The sequence below is a fragment of the Harmonia axyridis genome, chromosome 2 (assembly GCF_914767665.1).
Source record: "Harmonia axyridis chromosome 2, icHarAxyr1.1, whole genome shotgun sequence".
Taxonomy (NCBI): domain Eukaryota; kingdom Metazoa; phylum Arthropoda; class Insecta; order Coleoptera; family Coccinellidae; genus Harmonia; species Harmonia axyridis.
The window spans coordinates 61,839,631-61,866,276 of record NC_059502.1 but is presented as its reverse complement, the minus strand read 5'-3'; the positions used below and the strand labels follow the sequence as shown (position 1 = coordinate 61,866,276).

General features: G+C 35.7%; 1 protein-coding gene across 1 annotated transcript in view; it reads right to left on the bottom strand.

The window, feature by feature from the left end:
• The window catches only part of LOC123673575, a 493,067-nt gene that overhangs the window by 444,710 nt on the left and 21,711 nt on the right, over positions 1 to 26,646 (bottom strand). The gene's annotated exons all lie outside the window — the stretch shown is intronic.

Genomic DNA, 26,646 nt, shown 5'->3' with positions numbered 1-26,646 from the left:
CCGTGGGGATGTAGATATGCGCCCCCTTGAGGTTCATTTTGAGACACTCCTGGGCGCATACATAAACAGCAATTATCTCGGTCTGTAGAATCGAGGGCTCACTTCCCAGGGCTTTAGAGATCCTCAGTTTAGGTCCAACAGCCATAGCTCACATATCTTTTCAAGCCATAATTCCCAAATTACCAATATTTGGCCTGAATAACTGAAGACCATTCACCAATACATTCAAATGATAATGTTGATGAAATTGAAAATATCCAATTTAAAAAAAAAATTATCCCTTGGCACCACCCTGCAGACATCCTGTATTAATGAAGGTATTATTATGTGATACTTATTGGTCCTAAACGGTCTCGGCATGTAATATTGACAACCCAAAAAAAAAAGAACCTAACAACATCCACAAGGTAATACTCCCCAGTTTGCAAAACAATAAACGAGACTTTTAATACCACAAACACAGAGTAATAATTAACTTTATTATTGGGCAAGTGGAGTAATTTTAGCCAACAGCATTCATTACCGAATACTCGCATGGCGATAAAACGGAAGTAATGAAACCCACTAACTTGATAACAAATACATTACGACGCTATCAATGTGAATTGAGTTACATTAATCAAAAATAATAGCTTCGTGAAAGAGACGAGGGATGACTAGTAGAAATTTAGAGGTAACTTATTGAAACGTATCGCTGGTTTCATGGAAATAGGGCGTTTTAATCGGTTGAGTGTTTCAGACATGAGATGAGTTCATCGGATGGTCGGAGTAAGAGGTATAGAGATTGAACCATTATTACACATGCTGAAGATATTTCAACTCATGATCGAAAATCAAAATGCTACATTTATTATCAGAACTCATAGGGTTATATGAAATAATTACCGACGATTTAACCGCTTACATTTGGCAAATATAACACAAGATATTGCTGGATAATTATACAATTCCTGAAATAACTGTCACACCAAATCGTGGTTTCGTCGGCATCTCCCATATAATAATGGAGCAAAGCACTAACATGACGACAGGAGCTTCTGAGCGCTCGTTATTCATGCGAATTGCGTCGATGGGGCCACACAAGTGTATGCCTAAATATACATTTTCAGCAAATACATTTGGAAAGATAGGTTATTCAACGTTATTCCAGAGAACACTAAAGGTCCAGTGCAACAATCAAAACATCTGAGTTGATATCGTATAAATGGGCGTTTTCCTTCAATGGCTGAGTGGGGATGATCACGCTGGTGTCCTGGGCTTCTGCGGCTTGATTCTTGATAGTCGAATATTAGTCACTCTCCGACCGTGGTAGACCATTATACACTGTGTCCGTATAAAGTATGGAACAAATTCATTTTTAGCTAAACAGACCATTCAAACGAATAATCGTGAAACACGTCGATTTTTGAATTTAATTTACCGTATTTTAAAATCTAATATACAGGGTGAATTACTTTCGAGTAATGACGTCACCGTCATTTTTTTTTAAATGGAACACCCCCATTTTGTTTCAATTCTCCAATTACTTTAGCTGAGCTGATTCGAAAAATGTATCACTTGTTGATTCCAATTCGTACAGGGTGGACAAAAATATAATAGTTTTGTGTGTGCTCATGAAGTAAGGCATAACATTATTTATTAGTTAAATTAACAATATTATCAAAAATACTTATTGTCTAGCGGCAATTGGTTTGAATGTAACACCCAGTAGTTTGTTACATTTTCAGATAGTATTTTTGATAATATTGTTAATTTAACTAATAAAGAATATTACGCGTTACTTTATGAGCACACACAAAACTATTGTATTTTTGTCCACCTTATACCAATTGGAATCAACATGTCATACATTTTTGGAATCAACTCAGCTAGAGTAATCGGAAAATTGAGACAAATTGGGGTGTTCCATTTAAAAAAATGAAGGTGACGTCATTACTCGAAAGTAATCAACATGTATATTAGATTATTATTTTAAAATACGGTAAATAAAAATAAAAAATCGACGTGTTTCAGGGTTATTTCTTAATATGGTCTGTTTAGCTGAAAATGAATTTGCTCCATACTTTACGGACACAGTGTATATTATGAAGACAAAATGATTCAATAGACACCTATATCTGCACCAGGTACACACCACGTCTAAAAGGCGGTGACAACTTGATTAGTTTATTTTACCTGATGTTTTGACATGTCCTGGAGAACATCGGCCTAATCTTAGACCCCAACCTCCCGACACTTCAGCAGAGTGATCGATCCAACACAAATTGAAACGAAAATCCTCATTATTTCCGTGAACTGATTATCGCATCCTGCGGATCTATGGTTTCAAGGCCATGAAAATGAATAGGACATTTTTATTCCATTCAGTTGCAACAATGAATGACACAAATGATTTTCTCAGTGAAAATAAGTGATTTGAAATAAATTCCACGAAAGTAAGAAATATAAGGGAAAACAAAACCAAATTCTGAGAAATGCAGAGTCGAGGGCCTACAAATTGGAATTAAATGTTCAAATGATCCACCTTGTTGAGTTGAACATTAGCCGAATCTGTTAAAACGAAATTATCTCATATCTCTGAGCAAATTTTTCATAGTTGCTATTTTGTCACCTGATTAGATTATTTTGAATCTTAATTCATTAAATATTCTTCGCTCTATCAATTTCTTGCCATAAACCAAATTTTTCAGATATCCCCAAAGAAAAAAATCATTCGGATATGATTCTGGGAGGCCATTTGATCGTGTAATTTGTAGAAATTTATTGGTAGCTGTCGAACTCTCAGAATAATATTCTTGTTATGTAACAGCTGCAGATATTTTGCAGTTTTCAGGTAACCATGGTGGAAAACTAGCACTTACGATGTGTGGAACGACCGGTCGATAACCATAGTGATGGCTTGTTTTCTGGTTGCCAAAGACTAATTTTTTGCTGGTGTCGGAAAAATCAACAATGAATGCACAGTGCCAAAATATTGACAGGTTTCATGATATTCAATTAATATAAAAATAACATTCGTTAAATATCGAAATGTTTTTATTTGATCTGGTGAAATATGAATATAAAATAAACTGCAATTATACCTTCCTCATGAAAACAAATTCTATGTCAATAAATAATTGAGTGAGCTGATTCGATTTAAAAATTAATACATTAACGGTACGAATTTTCAATAATGCATAGCAGATTAGTCTAATTTGTGACGAAATTTCTCGTGCATTTTTCAGAAGTAAGTGTGTAAACGCGGAAGATATTAAAGAGGTGAATCATGTCGTTATCTATTCAGAAGGCTTGCGTGCAAAGAATCAGTGTTTCATTCCTCCTGGGTTTCCTACATCGAAGATAACAATCCGTGGGATGTGAAGTCGATTACAGTGTTTGCGGTGAGGTAGAGAAAAATTCTTGGAAATTCATAGATTCCGAAAATAATACCCCATATTTCTAATGCATTATTCATGTAGTTCATCTTTTGTTTACGAAAATTGATTTTGTTGCTAGTAGATTTCAAACCATTACATTAAATTATAGTTTGCCCTAATGAATTTTCGATTTAGAAATATATTTGAATTACATAATCATCGGGTTGAATAGTGTTTTTCAAAATACGATAAGGATTTGGTTTGAAATCGAATCTTTCAGCCAAGTTAGTAGCCCAACAAAAAATGTTTTTCAAAAGGATATAACACAATCAAAAATGTGTCAAACAGATAAGGTTGATGTTAAAAAATATTCTCTGTGTTGCAATGAAATAGAACAGAGATAGAAGATGTGCTAATAAATAATGAAATTTCATAATTCTTCAATGTATGAAGTTTTTAGAGCCCAAACCTAGCTTGAGAAATCCTAATCAACAATTCTTTATTATATTATTCACAACCAAACAAACAGAATTCAATTTGAGCAAGAATTCATCATCAGTAAGTTTGAGCTGATGAGATGGTGTCATTTTTGCATAGAAAATTTCAAATTGAAATAATTATATTTCTTTGGGAACAGTGGAATAAGTGAGCATGATCGTTTCTATTGAGTCTATTCACCGAACGATGCTCGATGCTTCAACCGTAGGTCTTTCCAGGACAGAAAAATGAAAAATAAAGCACTGTAGGTATAGAGCTTACCATCTTTGACCAAATTTCTTGTACTTTAATTCAAAGGCGAATCAAAAAATTCAGAATATGAGAACACTTACTTTGCACATACAACAGGATCAAAAAATATTATAATATAAAGGAATATGAAAAACGTTTCATATTCCTTAAGAAGGCTTCGTTCAAATTGGTGAAATGGATTCGTTTCTCGTATATTTTGCATTCTATTCTGGGGAATCAACATTCCGATTGGAAAATTGAAAATAAAAACAATTCAGAAGCCGCCCCAAATAGGCAATAAAATTCGGCAATGTTTAGCATAGCAATCGCTGACAAGGCTCATGAGTGCATCTGTTTCTTTAGCGTCAATAACTCGTAAACAGAACTATGAGGCGATATCTAGATATTTATGAGTATAATGCATAATGTGTCAACTTTGTGGTTTTTGATTGCAAAAAAACTGAAGTATTTACAACATTCTGAAGTAGAGACTTCTTACAGCAGATTCTTAAATTCATGACGTTAACGAAGTTGATGTTATACTCGTAGCAGCTACACTGCGGTTAGTAATTATTGCCTGAATTGATATATCATTTATTCGATCAATCCGAAATGTTGAAAACTACACCATAAACCATCGAACTCCATATACACCATCACATCGTCGAATTCTAAACAGAGAATTCAAAAAAACCTCAACTCCACGTTCGGACAATTTCAATGAAATATTTTCAACAGCGAATTCCATCTCCAATACAACGAGAAATGGAAAGACCGAGTCAAATAAAGTCGAGGTCTTTCAATAAGGGCAGGTCTTTGAGAGGACCTCTGCACTCAGAAAATCACCTCTAATTGAATTCCGATTCTTTCTGCTTCTTAAACTTTCAGCCTTGTCGATATCGCTTATTGAATTTGTTTTACCGATGCCATTAGTACGGGGTATATCTCGTGACCGCCAAATTGTTTGATCCCATTGAAGTTTTCCGTTCGATTGACTGCACTTGTCCAGTGCGCCAGTTTTTATCGATGGATCTGGTTGGGACATTCAAATCATTCGTTGCCGCGAATATAATTGCCTTTAGTTCTATGACTCCGTATAAATGCTGCTCGACTCATTAGTTCTGGATTATGAGTTGAGGTTTATTTGAAGTTTTTATAGTTGGAACAGATCGGGAAATTATTTCACTACTCTTTGTTTGTCATTGAACAAGTTAATTAGTATTTAGAAGGGTGTTACAGTATTGCTATTATCAGTTGAACTGAACACACGTTTCCCTACATAATACGTTCAATTTTACAAAAGTTGATTATCGAAAATTAGAAAATTTCTATTTATATTTAGGACATATTAGATAAAAATTTGGAAAGTACTGTCGTGAAATCTGAAGTGCTGTTCTGTGGTCTCCAATGACACAAATAGCGTATGAATGATCAGTACTTTCAAGTTTTTTTTGTAGTTTATTGTTTTTGACCTGTATGAACCTTGAGAAAATTATCTCACAATCTAGAATAGATTTTTGCTTGATCTTGTTTAATCTCTAATATTTACTTTTATAAAGACCCGTCTCTGATGCTCGACGTTTCCTAATGTAGAAGATATTTGCTTCAGTGGATTTTATTCAGTTTTCTGAAATATACAGGATGTTTCACCGCGATGGACTATTAGACGTTTATGGAAAACTAATAATAATTTTGTGCTGAAAACTTGCATGTTGGGGTTTGATACAATGATCTTTCTCCCTAAAATACTCGTTGGATGATAATTTCAGCAATGAGCCATACATTGGGTGAGAACTCAAAACGGTTCATGAATTAATGGGATTCTTATGGAAATAATGGTGGCGACGAGGACTCACATTTTTTTGAATATTTCTGAAGAAAAATTTTTTTCGAAAAAATCATTTTCATTTTCGATTCAACAAATACGATGTATTATGAGATTGTTTGCCGTTTTTACCGAAAATGTACAAGGTGTTTACCAGAAGATCATGAGCTTGGACAAATCAAGTTCATAAAAACTCAAGATTTTAAAATTACACAAGCTCGTATTCCTTATGGAATAATAAATATACAGGGTGTCCCGTAAAGACCACTTCAAACCGAGGGAGAATGTAGATCAAAGGATAACCCACCTGCTATGACAAAATTCCCATTATAAGAGTCTTACCGTTTTCGAGGTATTTTTTTTTTAAATAATTAATTTTTGCCCCTTTCAATAGTTTTGTCCTTACGGTTGGTACAATTTTACATTTTTTTGGTTAATTTTTTCAGTAAAATATTGCTGAAGAATGATTTTAACGTTTACATTAAAAACATCCTCCGAACATTTCAAAGGGGGGCTATGAGAAATATTTTTATTGGAAATTTTGGTAGTGGATTATTTTGTTCATGAAGTTTAGCTCATCGTAGTGGAAAAAAAATGTACCGAGCTACTGCTGCACATTACACGAATGAATTGTCTATTTTATAGTGATTTCAAAAAGGTATCACACAAGTCATTTGTTATTCAAAGAAAAAAGATATGGCTGTTTTTATCCAAATGGGTACGTTTCTGACAACATCAAGTTTGTCAATTCTGTTAAGAAATCTTCGATATTGCATTACTTAGTGAACAATGGCACGTGCGAAAATATTACTCGCATAATTATTCACCTCAACGAAACTCAATTTTGCCGGCAAATTTCGCGAAAACATCATTCAGATCCAGATTATTTCAATAAGATCATTTGGAGCGAAGAGTCTCCCTGTACCAAGGATGGGTACATGAAGACCTAAATCCTCTGGACTTTTAATATTGGGGCTGCCTAAAAGACAAAGTATACGCAGCCCGAATAGTAAAAGTCCATAGGATTTAGGTCAGGTGAACGAGGAGGACACAAAATTTCACCTTCTCTTCCAATCCACCGGTGAGGATAAGTTCTATTTAAATGAGCCGTAACTTCGAGTCCGTAATGTGTTGGGCATCCATCATGTTGAAACCACAGACTACGTCGCAGCGCCAGTGGCACATCTTCCTATGAAATGGGCAGCTGGTTGGTTGAAAATTCCAAATAATTGTTTGCGTTCAGTGATGGCGGCAGTTTGATCGGGCCCAAAATTGCACCATTAAATATTCCAGTCCATAAATTGATCTTGAATCGATATTGTGATCTATCTTCTCTCACCTCGTGTGGATTTATGATATTCCAGCCATGCAAATTGTGGAGATTCATGTATCCATCCTTGGTACAGGAAGACTTGTCACTCCTAATGATCTTATTAAAAAAATCTGGATCTGCATGATGTTTTCGCAAAATTTGTCGGCAAAATTGAATTTCGTTGAGGTGAATAATTATGCGAGTAATATTTTCGCACGTTAACAATTGCCATTGTTCACTAAGTAATGCAACATCGAAGATTTCTTTACAGAATTGACAAACTTGATTTTGTCAGAAACGTACCCATTTGGAAAAATACAGCCATATCTTTTTTCTTTGAAAAACAAATGACTTTTGTGATACCTCTTCGAAAACACTATAAAATAGACAATTTAATGGTGTAATGTGCAGCAGTAGATCGGTACATTATTTTTCCACTACGATGGGCTAAACTTCATGAACAAAATAATCCACTACCAAAATTTCCAATAAAAATATTTCTCATAGCCCCCCTTTGAAATGTTCGGAGGATGTTTTTAATGTAAACGTTGAAATCATTCTTCAGCAATATTTTACTGAAAAAATCAACCAAAAAGATGTAAAATTGTACCAACCGTAAGGACAAAACTATTGAAAAGGGCAAAAATTAATTATTTAAAAAAAAAAAAATATCTCGAAAACGGTAAGACTTTTATAATGGGAATTTTGTCATAGCAGGTGGGTTATCCTTTGATCTACATTCTCCTTCGGTTTGACGTGGTCTTTACGGGACACCCTGTAGATATTATAAATGGCATATATCAAAAGAATAGAAACATATCCTTCGAAGGATGCATTTTTTCATACCCTTCTCCGCTTCCTCTTGATAATTGTAAAAATAATTCATGAAATGTCAGTGTTGACAGATTCATCCTGTTTCCAGGGCATGTCAATTTTTTAGATAATTTAGTATTTGAATTCGTTTATGCAAAATTTCTGGAAAAATGGACTTCACGTCAGGGCTCTTCCCATTTTTGAGCGCTCGTTCACGGAACTAAACGAAATATTAAAAAACGATGAGAACATTGACGTGAAGCAAAGAGCTTTTGAGTGCTTGCTCATTCTTGAGACAATTATGAGGTATCGAGTGACACTATTGGCTCCTAATTGACGAAAGCTCAAAAGCTCCAGTCCTCAACTCTGTATTTTCGTAATTTTTCTACATTCATGCAAAAACCAGAACTTTATTGAACTATATTTAGTGAAAAAAGAATTTCTTTATTGCACTAGTGCAATAAAATTTTTATTGCACTCATCTGTCATACTACTTCAATCACATGCAAACAAACTCAGTGTTGCAAAACAAATATTTCAGCCTGAAGGAAATAATTATGTACAGTTACCAAGTACTAGTACGTTTACAGCAGTAACAAATCAAGAAGTGGATTTGAAAAGTACTTCACTACGGAATATTCATATTGAAAATTGCACCAATTGTTCATTCACTTCCAACATTGAGGGTAAAAATAAAGTTTGAGTTAAATTGTTCGTAACGTATTAGTTCCTGTTTGAATGCAAATCGATATTAATAATAAAGTATTCAAGTTGCGCTTTTCATTGTCCTACACCTAGTGCCGCACCTCAATATATCAGTTTTTGCAATTTACATGAACGTAGAAAAAATGTTGTATGCAACTCGTGCAAAATTTGTTTATTGCACTCGACGTGTTGTGCAATACAATTTTACGTCGAGTGCAATAAACATTCACTTTTTGCACTTGTTGCATAAACAACTATTGTTGCGGTGGAATCTTTTCAATTCTATCGTTTGTTTGCGATTGCATTCGAACATTTAGTTCAGTCACAAAAACTACCCTACTACTATTCAATTGAATTTTTTGACCAAAATCCGATTTTCAAAGATAATACCACGAGTGCTTCGAAATTTATCGATAATTTTTTCTTTCCCACAAAAATTGTTGATTTGGCAAAAATATCATATGAAAACAAAGCGACAGATAAAATTATTAATTGAGTGTTAAAAATACAAAATTATCTATTCAAATTCAAAGTGAAATTTTGACGTTTCAATGCAAACAAGGTATTATCGATGGGTAAGCAGTTTTATCAGAAAAATCACTCATGATTGGCTAGAAAAATGCATTGATATTACTACCGAAATGTCAGATTTTCACATTTGAAAAAAAAAATCACAATAAGAACACAACCTATTAACAAGTTTCCTCAAAAAAACATGAAGATACTCAATTTCAAATTCGATCTTAATATCTCAAAAACTGAGAGAGCTATGAGAAAAAAAAACTTGAAACTTTAAAACTCTATAGTTCGTTAACGAAGCTTTTGCTGGCACATGTTCATGAAAAAAAAGTCTTATTTTAACCTGAAAATACTCTTCGAAAATCCTGATACTGAATTTCGAATATGTATTTAATGCATATAACTGGAACAGAAATAATTTTTCAAATATGGCGAAATATGTTTTCAAATTTCGCGCACGAAACGAAAAGAGCACCCGAACGTAGAACAGTAAGAGAGCGCATAAAGGAATATTATCGTGCTTCAAACCGAAACCGTATCAATGCCTATGTGGCAGCAACGAAATGAACGTCGAAACGAAAGCGCAAATGTACATTGCAAGCGTTTTACGCTGCATTGCCGACCGTAGCGAACGCTCATAACATCCCCGGTATGTTTCGGTAGCATACCAACATCCGGAAGTATACGCGACCTGACACCTTTCGAAATTCTTGAATTTCATGGGCCGAGGCCAGTAAAGTGAGTTTATGCAAATCGATAAATTGGAGTTGGTTGTTTTATTGCCCGGTTTTGATGTCGCCAACAAGAAATATTAGTTGTGGTCTAGGCCGGTGCATGTTTCTAGAGTATTCACTATGAGATCATCGACATGAATTCGATTATACTGGGTGGCGCAGGTTTGAAAATAAAAATGGGAACAAATATTTGATTCTTGCGGTTTTTACTATGAGGAATTTGGGATTATTTCTTTAATTTTATAGCTAATTCTTAAATGTTGTTATAGCAACTCTTTTGATTAGATGAAGTATCACTTTAACCGCAAGGGTAGATGAAGTAATATTTTTTTTATTCTTAAAGTAAAACGTTTCATACATCATCCTTTTAGGAACAACAAAAAACTTTCTGCTTCCAACGCTGTCTCTTCTACATCTGATAGCAGGTGTTCTTCTTCTTGTATCAATTATTTTTTTTTGTACAAAGCTCCGTTTCCGCCGTTTTGCAATAGAAGGCTGTAGCGGTAAGTGGTAGTCGAGATAAAGAGATAGTAGATGTCATACGATGAGCGAAAGTATTTGTAAACATAACGCCATCGAAATATTAGTTGATTTGTATCTGCATCATGAAGTTATTATTCTCGATTAAATATGTCAGCTTAGCAGCCCAATTCTCGTCATTTAATTTTCTGCTTCAATATAAAGAAATCTGCGGCTGAGCTCATCGAATGCTCTCAAATACATATGATAAAGCCGCTATAAGTGTAAGAACGTGCTAAGAGTGGGTTCAACGCTTTAAAAAATTATTTTGACGCCGAAGATCAGGTGGAACAGAGAAGGTTTTTAAAGGTGCAGAATTGGAAGCATAACTTGGTCAAGCTCTTTGTCAAATGCAACAAGAATTGGCAGGACCATTGGGTGTAACGCAACAAGCCATTTCAAAACGCCTGAAAGTCATGGGAATGATTTAGAAATAAGGAAATTGGGTGCCGTACGAGTTGAAGCCGAGAGTTGTTGACGGCGTCTGTTTGCTCATGAACAGCTACTTGCAAGGCAAAGACAGAAGAGATTTCTGCATCAAATTGTGACTGGAAACGAAAAATGGGTTCATTACAATAATACCAAGAGCAGAACATCATGGGGATATTCCGGCCGTGCTCCCACGTCGACGGATAAATCGAATATACACGATTTCAAAGTCATGCTCAGTATTTTGAGCCGAGCATTGAAAAACAAACGGCCTCAATACAATGAGAGACACGATAAAGTCATTTTACAGCATGACAATGCTCGACTCCATGTTACGAAATAAACCAAGATATACTTGGAAACGTTGAAATGGAAAGTCCTACCCCACCCCGCCGTTCAGACGTTGCTTTCTCGGATTATCACTTGTTCTGATCAATGACACACGGCTTGGCTGACCAGCACACCGATCTTATGAAGAAGTAAAAAATTGGATCGATTCGTGGATCGCTTCAAAATATGACCAGTTTTTTCAACGTGTGATTCTTACGCTGCCCGAAAGATAGGAGAAAATAGTATTCAGCGATGGACAATACTTTGAATAATAAAAGTATAACCAGTTTTTCACAATAAAGCTTCGAATTTCGGAAAAAACGGCGGAAGCAAAGGTGTACGCCTATGTACTCTAGAATAATTACCGCTCTCAAAGATATAATGAATATTTATTTTAAGATGCATACCACACTCTCTGTAAAAATTGAAAGATGAAATTCTTCCTGAATCTTTCATTCTTCTGCTCTAAATAAAACATCAAAAATTCATCTGTTCTATAATACTGTTGTAAACCTTTACTAGATCAGTACAATGTATATTCAAATTATTTCCGTTTCTTACTTCTCGAATTGAATGTCTTTCTTTTATTTAAGTTTTAAATTGTTAGATTGTTTTTCGTTTGTTAGATTTCGAGAATACATTGTTTCCTTTTTGTACTTGTTTTTTTAAGAAAGCATGCTGGACAATATTTTTTCATATTTTGATATAATAGAATCTCCTGGGTGTAAAGTTGATTGTTGTTATTTTTTCAGTAACTGTAAAGAACAAATTGAATGAATACATTTTTCCTACTACCTTAATGATTTTCATAATTGATTTTTTACCACTGAATTTTTTCAGATATTTGTTATTCATACCACCCCATACTATTATAACATCGCCAAGAATCGACAAAATCAAAGCATTTTATAACCAAGAGCATGCCTTCCTGAAAGAACATGTTTTATATCATGAAACATATTTTTTCAAATATCCTTCCGAATTCATCAAGTTCAATGTCAAATCGATTTCAACATCCGATGAAAATTTTCATTCGTTAATCCAGTAATGAATACATCAAAATAAGATATACAGGGGGAAATGGTTTTACTAATAGACTCTCAAAATCCCCCAGGAGATGTATGCACTCACAGATCCACTCGGAGAAGATATGCCGATATGGCAAAATGGACGATTTCCGGGGTTTTCAACCCCAAGCGAAATCCTACCTGACGAGCCCAGACATCCGTGTAATAAAATTGGGTGAAAATTGAAGTCTCGTGCTATATTCGTGACGGTTTATCGCTAATTCTAGGGGAGTGATTCACGCTCTGCCATTATTGCATTATACAAAGTGACCAAGCGTCCTGGGCTTAACAGGACAGGAAGTGTACGACATGGAAACAAAAAGCCGTGGCATAGGAGGTTTTCAGATCGGTCCTGTCGTTAATTTTCTACCACTGGTCAGGACCGTCGCTAGGGGGTAGGCAGGGTAGGCGGTCGCCTAGGGAGGCAAAATTTAGGGCGGCATTTCAAGATTGAACAACAAAAATTACATGTGTAGCAATTCAAAGTACCAAATGAGATTTACTTCATCAACAACAGGAAGGAATACCGACAAATTTACTTAACATCAAAAACCTTCAAAGGTGCCGTATTATAAATGTAGGCTTGGTTAATCGATCGTCTAGAGGTATGATTTGATTACTGACCTTTCGTCTTTTTCTTCGTGACTTTGTTGGATTTGTAATAATTAAAATCTTTTGAATTATTTACATCTATTTACAAAGCCACAATTATACAGTACAAACTCAGTATTGAGAAGATCTTAATCACGTCTTAATTACAAGTTTCTCACTACGGTACTGAATTTCGTCTTTAACTCGTTTGTTGATTAATCGAAACGTCTTGGATTATTACGTCTTCCTCGTACTTCAAGTTTACGGTCGTCTTGTCTTCAACTTGTTCGCGACTCGTCTTAATCTAGTCCGCGAAATGTCTTTTCGTCTTACGTCTTAAGTTGACCGCCCGAACTTGACTCGTCTTCGACTTAAGTTAAACTGTACCGTCTGTACCCGTCTTCGGTTTAATGTTTAACTGTGCTCCTGTCGATTGGAACTACCCTCTCTCGAATATAGACCTCCCTTCTCTCGTTTTGACCACACCCTTAGAGGAAGGTACCATCCCCTAGTCCAATAAGAGCTTTTGCCCTACCGCCCCCAAAGATCTTCGCGGATTCCTGGAAATCGAATATTCTAGAAGGACTAGAACCTGATAAACAGATGTAACACATTTGGTACAACCGTCTTGTTCTCGAACTTTCCCAACCCCCGTAAATCTCTTAAGTTTTACAACCGACATGACACATTCTTCGACACCCCGAAGAATTACACATCCTTTTTACATTATATGTACAATAAAAATTCGTTCCCTGTAAATTCATTGAAACTGTCATGCCCTCGACACTTGAAGAAACAAATAGGTATCCAAGCATCCGGTTGACCATCGCAATTATTTACAGGGAACAATAATTGGGTCCTTCATACATAATACTCATAAATATCCAGATGTGGCGTGATCCTCTCATAGTGCTGTTTGCGAGCTATTGACGCTAAAAAAACACATGCACTCATCAGGCTTGTCGGCGTTCCCTTTACGTTGCCGAATTTTATTGCCACTTGGGGTTCGGGATTGTTTTCTTTTCAATTCTCTAATCAGAATGTTGTTTTCTCAGAATGGAATGCAAAATATAAGAAAACAATTCTATTTCATCACTTCCAACTGATCCTTCTTAAGAAATATAAGAAGTTTTATTATTTCATACCACATTCCATTATTTTATAATATTCTTCATTTTTATATCGAATTATCCAGTGCTGGGCGTGGGCGCATTCGGATTGAATAATAGTTCATCCGCATCATCCGATTGTTTTATTCGATAATCACAAAAAAATAGTTATTTATGCAACAAGTGCTAAAAGTTATGTGTTGTCCAACTCAGCCTAACGGCCTCGTCGGACAATTTCACGTCGAGTGCAATAAACAATTTTTGCACCAGTTCCATACAACATTTTTTCTACGTTCATGCAAAAAGCAAAAATTGATTTATTGAGGTGCGGCACTAGGTGTAGGAAAATGAAAAGCGCAACTTGAACACTTTATTATTAATATCGATTTGCATTGAAACAGGAACTAATACGTTACGAACAATTTAAGTCAAACTTTATTTTTACCGTCAATGTTGAAAGTGAATGAACAATTGGTGCAATTTTCAATATGAATATTTCGTAGAGAAGTACTTTTTAAATCCACTTCTTGATTTGTTACTGCTGTAAACGTACTAGTACTTGGAACTGTACATCGTTATTTCCTTCAGGCTGAAATATTTGTTTGTCATGATGACAGCACGTTGAAGTAGAATGACAGATGAGTGCAATAAAAACTTTATTGCACTAGTGCAATAAAGAACTTCTTTTTCCACTAAATATAGTTCAATAAAGTTTTGCTTTTTGCATGAATGTAGAAAAACATATTTTCAAGCTTTTTCCAAAATCGAAACTAAGCTAGGAGCCTGAAACTGCAGGGTCCACTCTAGAGGGGCGGCAGATAATGTAGGGCGGCCTCATCTACTTTTTCTGGGAAATTCCGATTTGTATTTTTTCCGGGGCGGTAGAAACGCTTGAGCAGGCGCTGGACCCCGATTATCCAATATTAATTAGTAGTAGTATTTTAGTAGTAGTTCTGCAGAGTAAACTTCTGTTGGGACGGCAAAATGGTTCTCTGCCTAGGGCGGCCCTGCCCCTGGTACCATTGTGAATAAGTGGAGGAAAAAGTCCGTTTCATGAATTTTTCATCGGGGTGTCAAAACACTCCCACTCTATTATAACTCACCTCAGAATAATCTGAATATGTGTTGGAGTCTATTATGAGAAATACATGTCACACTGCTGGACATAATCACCATACAACCATACGTCTTATGTGTTAGGACATTAATTATATTCTCTCCTTGAAAATTTTTCATTGATTTCGCAACATTGTGTAGGTTGAATAAAATTATCATACAATTCACTTGGTTTCAATGCCGCGTCAACTTGAGAGGTTGTCATTGAAATGGTAAACTAGCGTTTCGTGAATTTCCGGTGAGTTTCCAAGAATATTGGTGAAGAATATAATTCATATTCATGTTTTTCAACAAGGCATTATCACATCTGATATTGTTATTCAAATCTATGAGGAATAACAAATTTTCATTGAAATTCGCTCCGTCGACATGTAGTAAGCCGTTGTTAATTCTTGTTTGCGAATTTGATCACGAAATTTCAATGACTGAATACAGGGAAAAATAATAATAAATAAATAATTCAATAATACAAATTTCATGAAACGTTGATTGCAAATTGGTGGGTGCGCCAGGATTTTTTTTTTCTGGGATGAACGATCGAAATAAAATTCGCTCATGTTTTTTTCATTGTTATTTGAAATCGCTGGACACTGGAACTATACACAACATATTGGAATTCAACTGAAATATCACGCATACGTTTCAAATCCATTCTACATAGGCGTACCTACAACTTTGCTTCCGTCGTTTTTTTTCCCGAAATTCGAAGCTTTATTGTAATAAACTGGTTATATTTTTATGATTCAAAGTATTCTCCTTTGCTGGCCTTCACTTTCTCCCATCTTCTTCCTGAGATCGGAAGAGCTGGTCAGCCAGTCCGTGTGCCATTGATCGAAACAATTGATAGTCCGAGAAAGCCTGGATAACACGGCGGGTGAAGTAGGACCTCCAATTACAATGTTTCCAAGTATGTCTTGACCTTTTTCGTAACATGGGGTCGAGCATTGTTATGCTGTAAAATCAATTTATCATGTTTCTCGTTGTATTGAGGCCATTTGTCTTCCGATGCTTTGCTCAAACGCATAATAATAATCGCTTGTGATTGCTTCAGTCGGTTTTAACAACTAGTAATACACAACGCCGAGATGTTCCACCAAATATTGAGCATGACCTTGCAACCGTGTATATTCGGTTTGGCTGTCAACGTGGAAACATGGCCGGGATATCCCCATGATTTTTCGCGCTTGGGATTATCGTAAAGAACCCATTTTTCGTCTCTAGTCACAATTATATGGGGAAATCCCTTCTGTATTTGCCTTGCAAGCAACTGTTCACAAGCAAACTAACGCCGTCCAACATATCTTGGCTTCAACTCGTACGGATCCCAATTTCCTCGTTTCTGAATCATTCCCATAACTTTCAGGCGTTTTGAAATGGCTTGTTCTGTTACTCCCAATGATCCTGTCAATTCTTGTTGAGTTTGACACGAGTCTTGATGAAGTGATGTCTCCAATTCTGCATCTTCGACAACTTTCTTTCTTCCACTGACATGTTGGTCTTCACTCTTCGTCGTCATAATCACCGTTCTTGAAGCGTTAAAACCACTCTCAGCACGTTCTTTAATTAATAGTGGCCTCAAAATAGGTATTTGAAAGCGTTCGATGAGCCTCGGCCGCAGATTTCTTCATATTTAGAGCGGAAAATTTGAACATCCCGCAAATGACTAGAATTTGGCTAGTAAGCTGATATGTTTAATCGAGATTAACTTCATGATTCAGACACAAATCGTCTAATATTTCGATGGCGTAATGTTTATGAAACCTAAGCTTATTGTATGACAGCTACGATCTATTTATTTCGACTACCACCTACCGCTACAGCCATCTATTGCAAAACGGCGGAAGCAAAGTTGTACACCTAATAATTTTTCTCATAAAATTTTCAATTAGCGTGCAAAATGAATTCCAATTAAAACAGTCATCTATGAACCTTTCTCTAATTCTGTGGTTATTCCGTTCATTCTTCCACATCTTGTAGAACAAAATCGTGCGAGAATATATCAGAAATGCACAGTTTTCATGGTTATATTTTATTATTCTATGTTGGTACTCCGAACTTTCCGCCACGGCTTTATCTGTCAATTCATCAATTTGCCTTAAAGAAATCAGTTCTGCCAACCAACATTTTTCAATGCAAAAATCACTAAATTATATTTATGGAAATATTTCATTAATTTCAATGAAAATGCAATGAATTAGAGAAAATAATGTATAATACTCGTACAGAAGGCTCATTCTACCACTCGTTCATTCCAAAACTCGCCACTTCGTGGCTCGTTTTTGAATTTTGAACTCGTGGAAGAATATCAATGCCTTCTGCACTTGTATTATAAATAACTATTCTAGAATTTTTCAGGTATCTGGTTGGATGACTGCTCGGTATAAGGCGACCTGCGTTTTCGAATTTTTTCATCTGACGATAGTAACTAGGTACTCAAACTGTGGAAATTTAGGTTGGGTTAATGTTTCTCGAATGACTCCGAGGTTTATTACCTAGCGTGAATAATATAGTGAAATCCAGTTCGCCTACGCCTCTGTTGCCGTGGACAGAGGGAAAAAGGGGTGCGAATAATGAAATGATCTGCTGCAACCAAAGCAGAAAATTTTAAAATATCATGCCACGCTGGGACGGGGAGTGTTAAATAATAAATTCGTTTCGGTCTGACAAGAACAGGCACGTGATCCGGCATTCATGAGATTTATGCAGTTGTGGTCAAACTACATTTAAACCGTTTTAAAGTGATGTGAAAAATCGAGAATTGGGCAATAAAAAACCTTGAGTGAATAAATCTATAGAATTAATTACTTTTGTTCCTACAATTTATTTTTTACAATAATATAAATATCAAATTATTACAGTATTGAGGGAAAACCTTCATTTTCGAATATTCATCCATTGGCGTACAATTTTGCTTCCGTCGTTTCTTCCCAGAATTCGAGGCTTCATTGTAAAAAACGGGTTATATGGGGTGTTTCTTTTCGAGGTATATAACTTTAAGTTGGCATTACTGTTCAAGATGGCGACCGATTTAACAGCTGTCAAGTGATTTATTCTCAGTTTGGTTTGGCAATTCATCATGAATAGACTCACGCCTGAACAACGCTTGCAAATTGTGCAATTGCGCACTACGTCCATTTTATTTTGTTTAGCGATGAAGCGCACTTCTGGTTGAATGGCTACGTCAACAAACAAAACTGCCGCATTTGGAGTGAAGCTAATCCTCAAGTGTATGTCGAAACACCGTTACATCCAGAAAAAACCGACTGTTTGGTGCGCTTTATGGGCTGGTGGAATCATTGGTCCGTACTTCTTCAAAAACGATGATGGCCAGAACGTTACAGTCAATGGTGATCGGTATAGAGCCATGATTACTAACTTTTCCATTCCTGAATTGAACAACCATGATGTCCAGGAGCTGTGGTTTCAACAAGACGGCGCAACATGTCACACAGCTCGTGCCACAATCGATTTATTGAAAGACACGTTTGGTGACCGCCTAATTTCACGTTTTGGACCGGTGAATTGGCCTCCAAGATCTTGTGATTTAACACCGCTAGACTACTTTCTGTGGGGATATGTAAAGTCATAGGTTTATGCGGATAAGTCAAAAACCCTTGGCCATTTGGAAGACAATATTCGCCGTGTTATTGCCGATATACGGCCACAAATGTTGGAAAAAGTCATCGAAAATTGGACGTCCAGATTGGACTACATCCGAGCCAGCCGTGGCGGTCATATGCCAGAAGTCATATTTAAAATGTAATGCCACAAGATTATCTTTCGGATAAATAAAATTCATGTCAGTCGAATAATCCATTGTTGTTTTATTGCAATTTAAAGTTCTATAGCTCTTAAAATACCCTTTATTATCAGTTGAAGTAAAATTAAAAATTTTTATATTTGGTTTAGACGTTTTATATTCGTTTTTAAATAAAATTTTAACTGAAAAATGATCAATCAAATTTGATATTTTTATGTATCTTCTCCTTCATATAAAAATGAAAATATTTGTGTAATAATTATTGTAATTTTTATAATGATAATTGTAATTGTTTCGTAGTGCTAATTATCTTAAAATTCGAGAGCTCGAAAACCCAATAGTTTTTGTTGTTAATTGAGCTCTAAACAGGTTTCAAAGCTCAATCACAATAGTAGATTAATTTTCAGAAAGTCAACAACTCGACAAAGGCCTTGTAATAAGCACGTAACCACAGAATCAGTCAGTGTTGTTTGCTGTGAAGAGACAACAGGTGATTACAGCGGCGGCGACTGTAATTTGTTTATTCATACGATTTGCGTTAGGTCCTAGTTCCGCAACGAGCGAATACATATTGTGTGAAATATATTGACAACGTGAATACTGGAAAAAAAGAATGGTTTTTGAAAATATAGACAAAATGGCTCATTTATTTAGGAAATCTTACATTTCAGGTATATGAAACTAGAGATCCTCGATAACTCGAATTATTTTCAATCCCTTTGAAAAAAACCTCATTCGAAAAAATAACCATGCATAACTGGAAATCATTTTACGGTTATATGTATGCTTGGTTCATCGATCGTCTAGAGGTATGATTCGATTACCTGGCCTTTCGTCTTCTTCGCCGTGACTTTGTTCGGTTTAAGTAATAATTAAACTCTTTTTAATTATTTACATATATTTACAAAGCCACAATTACAGCACAAACACAGTTTATACGGTACTGAATTTCGTCCTTAACTCGAGTTTTTATTACTCGAAACGTCTTCGATATGTCTCGTCTTCGTCTTATTACAAGTTTCGGTCGTCTCGTCTTTGATTCGTTCGCGACTCGTCTTAATTTAGTCCGCGAACCTTTTTTTCGTCTTACGTCTTAAGTTCCAACCGGCAGAACTTACTCTTACTTCGACTTAGACCGAACTTGAACTTTACCCGTCTTCGACTTAACTTGAACTCTCTCTCGACTCGAACTTACTTCGTCCCCTGATCGCAACTTACCCCGTCCACTCTGAATATCCTTCCCTCCTTCCGGCTTGACCACACCCTTAGGGAAAGTATCATCCCCTTGTCCAATAAGAGTTTTGCCGTACCGCCCACAAAGATCTTCGCGGATTCCTGGGAATCGAATATTCTCCAAGGACTAGAACCAGATACACAGATGTGACACATCTGGTACAACCGTGTTGTCTTGGAACTTTCCCAACCCCCCAGTAAATCTCTTCAAGATTTACAACTCCATGACATATATTTGACACCTCGAAGAATAACACATCCTTTTAACATTATATGTACAATAACAATTCGTTCCCTGTAAATTCATTCAAACTGTCATGCCCTCGACACTTGAAGAAACTAATAGTTCATTTTTCAGTGAATTTATAAAAATATGGACAGTCTATTTCTACTTTTGGGAATAAATATCACTATTTTTTACCTCTATAATTCGAATTGTCTTTTGGTTTAGCTCCATATCAATGTTTTACCAAAAAAATTTGAAATTTAAACAGCTCCTTCTGGGTGTAGCAGTTTCTTTGTCAGTTAGTATATTTCTCAGTTTGAGCAATACCATAGTACAAGAAATCCTTTCCTTATACTATTGCAATGAATATTTTTTAAATTGAGTAAGCTATGAATAATACGCTACTTTCCATACTAGTTGTCGGAAAACCCAATTTTCAATAAAATCCTATATTCCGTTCTTCGTAGGAGTCTTGGGAACTATCGACCATGGCTCACTCCGTATATTAAGCTTGTATCTCTAATATGTTCCTGTTTTATGGGGTCCCTGAAATTTTTCAGTAAACAGTCAACCTGGTTGTCATTATCATTAGAAGACTCGTCTAATGAAAAAAAATTCACTATCACAATTTTTTCCACCGATCCTCGACGAGTAACATTCATTAAAATAAACAAATATTCGTCTCTACTCCCAACTCGTATCTCCCGTCGCAAATAATTCCGAATAGAAAAAGTCCTGGATCGGAATTACTCCACTCCTCGCGTTTTTCCCTATCCCGTATTCCTGTATATTATTCCCCTAGTATGTTGCGAATCTGCATATCATGATGAATAATGAATATGAAGCCATTGTTTTCTGACGCTCCCACGTTATATTCCGATATTCCCCTGCTCAACTGATTTCATTCAGACTTCTGGCTGCGCAAAAAGATCATTCCATATCTCACTGTTTTATGTTGACAATCAATGCGTCCCGAGTATCGGTTATAACGGGAATATTGTAAGAGGAGGTGGGACAATTTATTCAGGATCGATGGATATCGATGCAATCTTCGAATGCCGGAATCATCGGGAATACGAAATGAGGGCTTGGAATACGGTTTGGGAACGTTAAAGACACGAACGAGGGGAAATATTGGTGTCTCTCTTGAAGGAGTCGGTGATGGGTATCATTGAAACTGGATGAGTTCAATTATGGTGGTACACTTCACTTATTTGGATCGAGTATCTTCTATTAACGATAATAATTTATTCATCCTGTTCGACATCTAACAAGACAAGTGATAATCATCAAAAAATATTTGCGGACCAAGTATAATATTTTTTTAGTGGTGTTCTGGAAACTATTTTTTTAAGTCCTTTAAACTGATATATTGCATACTTCCAGAAAGATGATTAAGAAATTTAATACATTGATATAGGGGAACATTTCATGCTTACTTGGTGTTACTTCATTATTCCTTGTAAAGGGTGTTTTTTTGAGAGCTATAGAACCTTAAATTGCAATAAAACAACGATGGATTATTCGATTGACATGAATTTTATTTATCCGCAAGAAAATCTTGTGGCATTACATTTTGGATATGAGCCGAGCCACGGCTGGCTCGGATGTAGTCCAATCTGGGCGTCGAATTTTCGATGACTTTTATCGGCAATAACACGGCGAATGTAGTCTTCCGAATGGTCAAGGGTTTGTGGCTTATCCACATAGATCAATGACTTTACATAGCTCCACAGAAAGTAGTCTAGCGGTGTTGAATCACAAGATCTTGGAGGCCAATTCACAGGTCCAAAACATGAAATTAGGCGGCCACCAAACGTGTCTTTCAATAAATCGATTGTGGCACGAGCTGTGTGACATGTTGCGCCGTCTTGTTGGAACCACAGCTCCTGGACATCATGGTTGTTCAATTCAGGAATGAAAAAGTTAGTAAACATGGCTCTATACCGATCACCATTGACTGTAACGTTCTGGCCATCATCGTTTTTGAAGAAGTACGGACCAATGATTCCACCAGCCCATGAAGCGCACCAAACAGTTAGTTTTTCTGGATATAACGATGTTTCGACATACACTCGAGGATTAGCTCCACTCCAAATGCGGCAGTTTTGTTTGTTGACGTAGCCATTCAACCAGAAGTGCGCTTCATCGCTAAACAAAATAAAATGGACGTAGTGCGCAATTGCACAATTTGCAAGCGTTGTTCAGGCGTGAGTCTATTCATGATGAATTGCCAAACCAAACTGAGAATAAATCACTTGACAGCTGTTAAATCGGTCGCCATCTTGAACAGTAATGCCAACTTAAAGTTATATACCTCGAAAAGAAACACCCCATATAACCCGTTTTTTACAATGAAGCCTCGAATTCTGGGAAGAAACGACGGAAGCAAAATTGTACGCCAATGGATGAATATTCGAAAATGAAGGTTTTCCCTCAATACTGTAATAATTTGATATTTATATTATTGTAAAAAATAAATTGTAGGAACAAAAGTAATTAATTCTATAGATTTATTCACTCAAGGTTTTTTATTGCCCAATTCTCGATTTTTCACATCACTTTAGCATTGTTCAGGCGTGAGTCTATTCATGAAGAATTGCCAAACCAAACTGAGAATAAATCACTTGACAGCTGTTAAATCGGTTGCCATCTTGAACAGTAATGCCAACTTAAAGTTATATAGCTCGAAAAAAAAAACACCCGTTAGTTATCATAATTATGCAAAACTGTCATTATTAAATATATTCCATTCTCTTTATTATATGGGCACCCGAAAATAAATATTAACGCAACAGTCAACATTGCAATAGTGCAAAATTCTCTATTTGATCATACCCTAGCTAGGTCAGATAAGTTACCCACAACATAATATCATGAGAGATGTGACTGTTGCAAAACTGTAAGGAACATTCATTAGTGATTGTAGGGAAATTTTATTTTCAATTCTTCTCATAACATAAGACAAGATCTTCATTCCAATTTCAAAAATTAACAGTAATGTTTATTAGAGCCAAATTTCTCTTCCTGTTCTCAGGAGTGTAGTGATGTGATGGATCCATGAGTCGACACTTTATATCTCGATCCGTAATCAAATCTACATTCAATAAGAAAGACAGGCTATTGAAAGCACATGATGAATCAAAAAGAACCCAGTGACAAACATATCTTTGTCGAGGCATTCAGTACACTACTCAATTACTTTCTTCAGAAGGAATGGTTCAGTATTTGAGCTGTTATATTATTCCTATGGTCTAAGCACAAAATATACGAATTTTGTCGGTTTTTTGTGGTTTATTGGATAACCATCGACTATCATATTTTCATCTTATTATGAATAACTAACGATATTCAGATCTCAACAAAACCTCAACTTTCACCACCAATATGACAAACAAGAGTCCAATCAAAAGAAGATCGCACTTCAGATACCTGAAACGAGTGTATCCATAACAACTAACAGCTAAAGATTTTTTTCCTAATTGAAAAGGGATCCTAGCCTCCGTCAGGTGAGGAACCTTCAGAGGGACCCCGATGGAAGGAAAAAAAAATAGGACCCCATAGAGTTTACGAGAAACATGGCTACGGCTCAGTGAGACGTCCCCTGATACAGGTATCTGGGGTCTACTTCCACGGGAGCCCAAGGAGTATAGCAACATCATCCAGGTCAACTTACGGAGCACTAGATTTGACCCCTATGCTTCTTTTGACAACTATATAACGGCATCTGAATGAAGTAAGAGGTTATGTTCAAATTCAAAGTGAGCTGGCACTCGCATAAAACAACTACTTCAACGAAATACAAAGCTTCCATTAAGTGATCTGAAACCGTGTTAGGTAGTACTTAAAATATTGTTAATATTAAATAATTCATCATTTTGGGGTGAATGATTTTTAGAAAAATTTGAGAAAGACACTTATGATGGAAATTGATTTGCAATTAACAATATCACCTTTATAATTTTTTCTTGAGAAGATTAAGTGAAAAATATAGCCGAAATTATAGAACAATCAATGATAAGAGTGGAATGAACAAAGATTGAAATCGTTTAGACTTGTTATTTTTATTCTGGTTCAACAATTAGAACTTGTAAAGGTCCTCCTCAATATTCAGGTAAACTGAATTGAACGTTATGGGCAGATAAATTGGCCTAAGTCCTAAGTCTTGAAGGAACTTTTTGTATTTCTTCATCAATTAGACGCATATTCCATTCGAGTAGTCATGAATATGTAAATTAAATTCATGTGAATATAAAAATAGGTGCGCTATGTGAGGGTTCCACTCTTTAATTTCAAAACTACTTGCATAGGAGGGGCTCATCAAGATAACAACAAGCCATTTGCAGATCACTCATTTTATTGGCGGTTTATGTGTGAAGTCAAATGTGAACAAAATTTGCCTAGTGAGTGAATGACTTCTCATATACCCGTTGAATTGAAGTAAGAATTTATCTTCCAAATAAAGGATAAAAATTAAAAAAAACTGAATATGTTAAGATTACCGACAATTCATTTCAAACAAGAAAAATAATTTGTTCAGTATATTGCCTGTGAATGCCTCTCTACATTCTGCAATTTTACAAGTGACCAATAACTACAGAATTGAATAACAGTAATGATTCATTAATGATTGAGAAAAGCATTATATGATTTTATTCATAAACTTATTTCACAAAATAACCAGCATAATTAGAGATGAAAACCTAGCCTTTAGATTATGACTTATGAGCGTCTGATATTTTTGTGTTGAAATATTTCCTGTGAAGATTTCAAGATGGATCAAAATGTGAATATTAGTGTTTATTATTAAATTCATTTTCATCGTTAATTTCGTCAATTTCTACAGTTATCAAGATCAATGCATTAAATCAACAGAGTTTTGGTGAGATAACAGAATATATTGGCTTTTTTTAGTTCTGTAAGATTTTGTTGAAGTAGCAAAAAATCTTTGATATGATTCATTTTCGGCTGAGTTTGTTATTAATCCATTCCATGAATAATTAGTATTTTTCAAAAAGTATCTGATGTCAATTCGTGAGCTGTAATAAATGAAATCCGCAGTCTTTTCAGAATTGAAATAATGCAGAGATGGTCAAATGCTGAGCTGGAAGATACGACTGTAAATCTGGAAAGCTTTCACTTCAGTAAGCTGTGTTGACCGGGAGATTCCGTACTAAAGCCTTTCCGCCTTGTACACAGGATTCGATGTCCTGGCTTACATTATTTCCCAACTTCGGTTCCTACAACCTATGACATTTGGCATTTAAGTGAAAAACTGAAAAGCACTCCTTAAGGGAGAAATCTTCAGTTATAAATTATAAGAAGCGCCGTTATGGTTCGAAACGCCCAAGAACACGAAATGGAAACCAGAATTTCTATGAAGAAAATAAACAATCAAAATGTTTCAAACTTTCTTTTAATTCAATGTTCAATTCTAAGATATTCAAATTGGTTATTTATAGAATTGTTTTTCTCGATAACATTCCGTTCTTCCTGGATTATCCATAATGTATGATTGAGTTAATTTGTCATTGAATCATCATTTCTTATTTAAGATTTAACATTTCTTCAAAAAAAAAAGGATAGTTATTGAAAACAGATTTGGTTGGTTGTGAAAAAACATACAACAAAAATATGGAATTCATCAGAATTTCAAAACTTTTAGGCTATCACTGCTTCATTTATTATAATGATAATTATAATCTTATACACAACGGAAAAATTAGGGGAACGGACAAAATTTCAACGAAATTCGTAGTCATTTTGTCTCGAATGCTCGTACTCAGTTACTCAGTTTTTCGATGTATACAGTAGATATCTGAGCATATCATATGAGCGATAAATATTGATATATGATTCGATTACCTGGCCTTTCGTCTTTTTCTCCGTGACTTTGTTCCGGTTTGTAATAATTAAACTCTTTTGAATTATTTACATCTATTTACAAAGCCACACTTACAGTACAAACACAGTAGATACGGTACTGAATTTCATCTTACTTGAGTGTTAATTACTCGAAACGTCTTCACATATCACGTCTTCGTCTTGACCGATCGAACTTGCTCTGTCTCCCGTCTTAGCCTTGACTTGAACTGTCTACTGATTCGGACTTGAACTTACTCTGTCTACGAACCACAACTTACTGACCTCTCCTAACTATCGACTTCCCTTCTTTCGGCTTGACCACACCCTTAGGGAAAGTACCATCCCCTAGTCCAATAAGAGTTTTGCCGTATCGCCCACAAAGCTCTTCGCGGATTCCTGGAAATC